This window comes from Sturnira hondurensis, unplaced genomic scaffold (assembly GCF_014824575.4).
Source record: "Sturnira hondurensis isolate 20B ecotype Veracruz unplaced genomic scaffold, ASM1482457v3 Scaffold0021143, whole genome shotgun sequence".
NCBI classification, from domain to species: Eukaryota; Metazoa; Chordata; class Mammalia; order Chiroptera; family Phyllostomidae; genus Sturnira; species Sturnira hondurensis.
Window position 1 is genome coordinate 6,073,661 of NW_028093774.1, and position 7,045 is coordinate 6,080,705.

Below are 7,045 nucleotides of genomic sequence, written 5' to 3' on the forward strand. Positions count from 1 at the left end.
GACGTACACCCTACATCCTTTGGTCCTCCCTTGTTGTGGGGACAGGATGTTCTGGATGGCTCTGGGAAGCCATTATAATGATCCCTCAGACCCGGGAGGGGAAGTAGGGCAAACCACCGACCCCAGTGGCCCTGCCTGCCCTCCCCTGGCTGAGCGCTGAAGGGGGACACAGTCAACCTGCCTTGTTCCTGCCCCACGGCCCTCCCAGGGTCTTCAGAGGGAAGCCACAGCTGGAGGCTGTCCAGGGATCAGCCCTCCTCACTAAAAGCCACACAGCACCTTCCCATCCTCCAAGGCCCTGCCGAAGGACTACGGCCGTCGGGATGGCTGGCTGGACCCCCAGCCTGAAGGAGCCAGCTCCCTGGAGTCTCACAGGGATGGGCTTGTCCTGGGGAAGGGCTGCCCCTCCCCCACAAACCTCGGAACCACAGCGCAAGCCGCTCACCAGGGGTGAGCGGACACCTAGAGCACCAGGCTGCATCACAGAAGTTTACACGCATCAAAGTGGCCACACAGGTGCAGCTTCACATTCACATCACGGGGGAAGATTCGACTATTTCCCAAACGAGTCTCATATCCTCTTGAGTTTTCCCTGCCTAGAGATTTCCAACTTCCACTAATTCCAATAATGATATGAACATTGCCAAACAACTACAATGATGCCAGACCTGAGGGTCCAGGGCCCTGGATCAAGTTCAGACTGTCACTTTCCAGCTGTGTGACTTGAGAGGCCTCAAGCCTCTCTGAGCCTCAGTACATCCCCGTGTGAATATAAAACCTACCTTCAGTTGGTGTGAGGTTCAGAGAGTTAAAACAGCTTTCACAGGGTAGCAGAGCAGGGCACCAGTGCCGGGATTTCATTTGTGGCATTACAAGCTCTTTCTAGAAGCCTGGCTCCCTGGGAGAGGCTATTCAAGCATTTTCTCATTGGACCCTCAGAGCTGCACTGTGATGCTGTGAGCAGAGCTGCTTTGCCCTTACACGCCCATTCTACACACAAGGATACCGAGGCTCAGGGAGGCTAGCTGTCTTGCTCACAGCCATGGAGGCAGTAAGTGACAGAACTGGTTTTGGGGGCGAAACTGTTCCTCCATACCGAGTGACCCATGTCCCCTCCCAGACAGCAGACAGTCCCACTGGGCTCGTGAGCAACCCCAACCTCCAGTCCACACGGTCCACCTCTCTGCCCCCCCCCCAAGCACACAGCTGCTGGGGGTTCCGGGCTGGTCCAGTCAGTCCCCGCCCCAGCAGGGGCCCAGCTCTTCCCTGAGACAGATGAGAAAGAGACACACCAGCCACCTCCGGCCCAGGCAGGGACGACATGGCAGTGACATCCCGCCTCTGTCCCAGTTTGCAGGGAAAGACACAGCCGTTCGATTCTAAACATAAACAACAAGCTTCGGAGTTTAAGTGCAGGCTCTGCCCTGACTGGTGGGCCGTCTGCAGCTCACTCAGTAAAACGAAGACCAAGGTTGGGAGGGCTTCTGGGCTCCCCTATGTGTACTGAATCGGAAACAGGAAATACGGGCTACATAATGATTCCCACCCCATGGGCTCCCATGTTCCCCTCCACAAGCCCTTGGGGTGAGCATATGTTCAACACGAAAATGCAAACATTCGCTGGGGACCTGCAGAATCCTGGAGACAGAGGGGAGACCCCCAAAGAACACTAGTCTGACACAGTGACAAGGGAGACCTTGCAGCATGGTGAATGTATACCCTCAGAGCCCGTCCGCCAGCCCTGGTCCACAGACAGCCACACACAACCTGGGCCACCAAGAGCGGCCTCAGAGGCTGGGCCTTTCTGTCTGTCCTTCGTTGGGTGCTCACAGCAAACTGGTCCTGCCAGCAAAGCACACAGCCATGCCCACAGCCAGGCCTGTGGGGCGGCTTCGGAATGAAACTGAGCTGAGTCTTGGGGGACGGGTGGAATTAGGGCCGCCGAGTGGAGAAATCAGAGAGAGGCGCACTCACCAGGAAGCTGCCTCCCCGCAAGGACACAGGCAGCAGCCCAGGCTGCCAGCCACTGAGATTCTGCGCCCTTTGTTACCAGAGCAAAAGCCAGCTCCTTCTGACTGACGTGCCTGGAATGGGGAAAATGCCCTCAAGGAGGTCTGCACCTAAGAAGCAAGCCTTCAGTGATGGCTAAGATCAGAAAGGACAAGGAAAGGCAGAAGAGCTACCCTCAGGAGGGGACCACACTAGAAAGTGCCGGAAAAGGGGGGGGAAGCTCGTGCCAGGGGGCAATCGTCCAGGTGCTGTGGTGAGCACGTGCCAGGAAACCTGGGAGGTACAGTGTGAAGTCGCGCGGGAACAGAACAGTCCTGCAGGGAGGGCCCGGCCCCAGGTGTGGTTGACAGATAATTACCAGGGACATCTGCTCTCTGAAGTCAAAGCTGCTTTCCAGGACCAGGCGCCACTTCGTGCCACTCGCTATCCCTTGGAGGACCTGGGAACAAAGCGAACACCACGCAAGAGGAGATCGGAGCTGTTCGGGTTGTGCTGGATGTTACAGTGGGACGTGCACAGAGAGCACAGTCAACGCAGCAAGTTAGAACGGCGTATTGGTTTTGTTTTTTCATGGAACCGACTGGGGTGACATTGGCTGATAAGCCCCACAGGCTCCAAGAGCACAGCTCTATAAGGCGTCATCTGCACACTGCACCGCACGTTCACCACCCAGGGTCAGTCCTCTTCCCGTGCCCAGTCATTCCTGCTTTGCCCTCTTCCACCTCCCCTTACCCTCTTTCTCTCTGGCAGTCACCACACTGTTTTCTGTGCCTGTTTTGTGTTCTGTTCTGTTTGGGTTTGGGTTTTTTCCCTTAATCCCTTCACCTTTTCCACCAACAGCCGAGATTTGGAAGCAGCCCCGAGATTTGGAAGCAGCGCCAGTGCCCGTCAGGAGATGAGCGGATAAAGAAGCTGTAGCACAGTCGCACATGGAACACTGCGCAGCAGAAAGAAAGAAGGGGCTCGAGCTTTTGCGACAACATGGACGGACCTGGAGAACATTATGCCAAGTGAAATGAGCCAGTCAGAGAAAGACAAGTACCATAAGATTTCATTTAAATGTGGAATCTAATGAGCAAAATGAACTAACAAATAAGCTTGAAACCAACTCATAGATACAGAGAACAGACTGTATTAACTTTAAAAAGCTATTTTTCTTTAGTTCACAGTTATCAATAGCCTCAAAAACTTTCTCAGTATTATCACTTCATTTCCCTTCATCCTGAGGGGACTTTCCACATTAAAATGTTAGGATAAAAACGCTGAAGGCAGTGTCACAAAGCAGAAAGAACTTAGGAATCCCTCAGCAGCCTCTAGTTAGTACAGACCAGGAGCAGGCCTCTGTATCCTCAGTTTCTATCACTGCAAAATGGGGATAATGAGACCTAACTCATGAAAAGTTCCTTCTACGGACTATACTGCAAAGCCTTTTTTAGTGCTGGCTCTCACCAAATGTTACACATTAGTCAAGACTGTAGATTCCAAAAGTAACAGTTCGAGGCAGCTTCCCACTCCCCTGTCTCTTGATTCATTGACAGAATTAACAGGAGCAAACGGCAGATGAGCGCACCGTCTGTCACCACGGACCCTGACCTGGGAGTCACACAGCCTGGGGCCTACCACTCACAGCCCCCAGAGCTGGGGAAGTCACCTCCCTCCAAGAGCCTCAGTCTTCTCACGAGCAAAATATGAACGTTAAAGTCCCCGAGGACATATTCTGCGAGATTTTAACCACGTAAGGGCGGCCCAGTGCAGTTCCTTCGGTCGGGGGCTCTGGGCCCTGGCATTTGGCGGGTGCCTGTTACCTCCCTCCTGTGTCCAGACCAATGGGCTTTGGAGCCCAGTCCCGACAGGGGATTCCCTAGGGCTAGCACCTTGGCAGCCACAGGCCCAGTGACTCCCGGCCACTGACATTTACTGAAGATCAACCATGTCTCGGGCACAGTTCCAGGCTCTGGGTGTGTTTACATCCTTTGCTCCTCTCAACAGACCCGTGAGGAGGGTATCAAAGCAAGACGCACTTTGGTCATGCACGGTCAAGGGCTCCCAGTGCCCTGTCCTTTGGGTGGCCTCACCCCCACTGGTTCTGCTGGACTGGGCCGCCTGGGGCAGGCACAGGAAGGTTCTGTGATGGTATCAGGTGCTCGCTGGCTGAGCACTGCAGGCTCCCCAGCCTCATTCCCCACACAATGGGTGGGGGGTTACTGGGCCATGGAACTTAGCACCCCAACCTCTGAGGCTACCCTGTAAGTAGGTGAAGCTGCGAGCGTGTGAGACTGCCCGTGGGATGCACCCAGCCCAGCAAGTGTCTCTGCAGAAGTGAGCTCCCCCTGCTGAGCGGGTAATTCTCCAAGAGCCTCCTCCCGGGCTGGCACTGTGGGGTGAGGCTGGGCCACGGGGCCAGAGTTACTGTCACCACCCAGCAGGGGAAACCTGAGGCGCAGGGTCGGGATCAGAGGCCAGTCAATGAGCCTTCACTGCCCGGCTCAGCGAGGTGAGCTTCCCTCGGACGCCTCAGCGCATAGTGGATGACCCAGCGCACAGTAGGCCCTCTAAGACACCAAGTGCTGGAAGGCACAGCTGCTTGCTGTTACTCGTCTCTGCGCCCCTCCCTGCGGCTCTCCCACCTGCAGAGGCAGGGGCGAGTCTGCTTGGCAGCCGACCCCCCATGCCACGGGCCTCCCCGCTCTGCCACACTTCTCTACCTCCGGATCCCCCTTTCTCCCCTGTCGGGGCCACAGTCCTCCACCTTACCTCCGACTCCACACCCTGTCTAACTCACTGCAGACAGCAGATGCCCATCTAGCTCCCCCAGTTTCCGGGGGATAGCCCACAGTCTCCCCCTGGAACCCTTGCCCCCCACCCCGCAGACCCCTGGCCTTGGCCTCTGAAAGGCAGAGGTGTATTCATTAACCCTTCAGATAACCCTGCTATCTTTTCCGTCACCCCTTCCCTGTCCTTATCTGGGTTCATGGCCCACCTCGATATCGCTTGGCCCCTCTGACCCTAAAAGTTCTAGTTTGCAAAACCTATGACCCCTTCCGCTGGGAGCTGACCTCCCGGTCTCCTTCTGGCTGCGCATTTTGATGACTAGACTGATTTTACTCCCCTCTCCCAACAACCTCATTTTAAAGGGAAGGCTCGGAGAGGTTAAAATTTGGGGATCCACGGCTGGGAAATGACACAGGCGGACCAGAACCCAGGCCCATCAAAAGCGAAAGTGAATGCCTTTCCACCACCGCCTGCCCCCAACATCCCCGTGTCCCTGGAGCAAGCAGCACCTCTGAGGACCTGTCTTCTGAGCCCAGGGCTGGGAGGTAGGTCCTGCCTGTGTGGGCAGGTGGGCGAACTGCCGGCCCTGCAGACAACTTGCGGGGTGGGAGGTGATGCTCTCCGTGAGGCCAGCTTGGAATGGCTTCTAGGGCCTATGGCTGTGCCTGACTACTCAGGGGAACAGCCCCAGCACCCAGAGACTGCTGTCGTGAAGCCTCTTACAGGTGCTCATCACTGAGCATCCACTGGCAGGAGGCCCACAGAGGTGTCCACGCTCCCAAGGTGACGGGAGAGGTTTGCTGCTCCGCCTGAAGGCCTTGGCACAACATGCCACAGCAGAGTTCTGGGATCCCTAGACAAGGTCCCCACCAAGAAGAATGAACGCCCCAAACTGACTGGATCGAGTGGACGCTTTGCCCCCAGTGAGCCGATGCAGCTGGGGCCCAGCCGACCCAAGCCCCCTCTGAAATGAGAAGTCCGTCTAACCAAGGCGGGGAGGCTCCCAAGGGGGTCTCATGCTCTGAGCCCTCCTGCCCACACAGGGGACCACCACAGGGACACCGTGGAAATCTGGAGAATATTTCCTCATTATCCCTGAGGGTCGGTTTAATCTAGGATGCTGCTGGACACCTCCCAGTCATAGGACAGCCCCCACCACACATGGTCTGCAGCCCGACAGCTGATAGTGCTGAGCCCGAGACGCCTGCCTCCTGGTGGCCCGGCCCCCAGCATCGGCCCAGTTCCTACTTGGGAAGACTTGGCAGCGACCTTTCTGGATGCAGGGTGCCGGGCCAGAAGCACAGAGCCCTGTCTGTCCTGGGTCTGTGTGACGAGCTGTGTGGCCACGGGCAAGTCCAACCCTCTGAACCCTCGCTGTTGGTGCCCCGCAGCACGAGGGCAGCAGAGCCGTTCACGAGACAAAGGGCGGCTACCACCTGTGAGGCCCCGGGGTAAGGGCTCTGGCGCACTTTTTCTCCCCCCACTCCCCAGGCCTGGGACGGTGCAGGGGCAGACCGCAACCCTGCCCCCCCAGGCTCAGGGGGCCTCTACCTGAGAGCCACAGCGGCCGCGAGCAGAGGGAAGCGGGTGCAGTGTGTGGCATGATGGGCAGGCTGGGCAGGGCTGGGCATGATGGGTGTCCTCACTCGCCAGGTGTTCCAGCTGTGTGTCCTTTGGCAAGATCCTGCCCCCTCTGGGCAGCAGTCTCTCTGCCCTATAATAACAAAGTTCAATGGCAGTCACCCTAAGGCAGCTCCAAATCCGGTCATCCCTGAGCCTGATTTGGCCGTTTCCTGGGTAACCATGTGCATGTACCTTACATATATCATGTGCCTCAGTTTCCTCTTTCGTAAAACAGGGCTGTAGCACAGGTGCGTCAGCATCATCCTGGATGTTAGAGGCCGTGGAGCACGGGCTCTGGGCCCACACTACCTGTGTGTGATGCTGGTCCTGCTACTTTACTGGTTCGGTGACCTTGGACAAGTGACTTAACCCTGTGGAGCTTTGGTCTCCTCATCTGTAGACTGAGAACTGTCATATGATTGAGATCTTAAAACTGTCAGGAGAGGGCAACGAGGTGAGGCAGCACAGTGCTCACAATGGAGCTTGGCCTGGGGTGAGCACTGTGAAAGCCTCAACGATCGCTCTTTCAGGGACAATAAGGTAGGGAAGCGCTCGGCACAGCACTGCACTGAGCAGGTGCTGAATAGCTCTGCGTGCTTTACGCGGAGTTAGGCAGATGCCCCCTCTCTCTCACAGGACA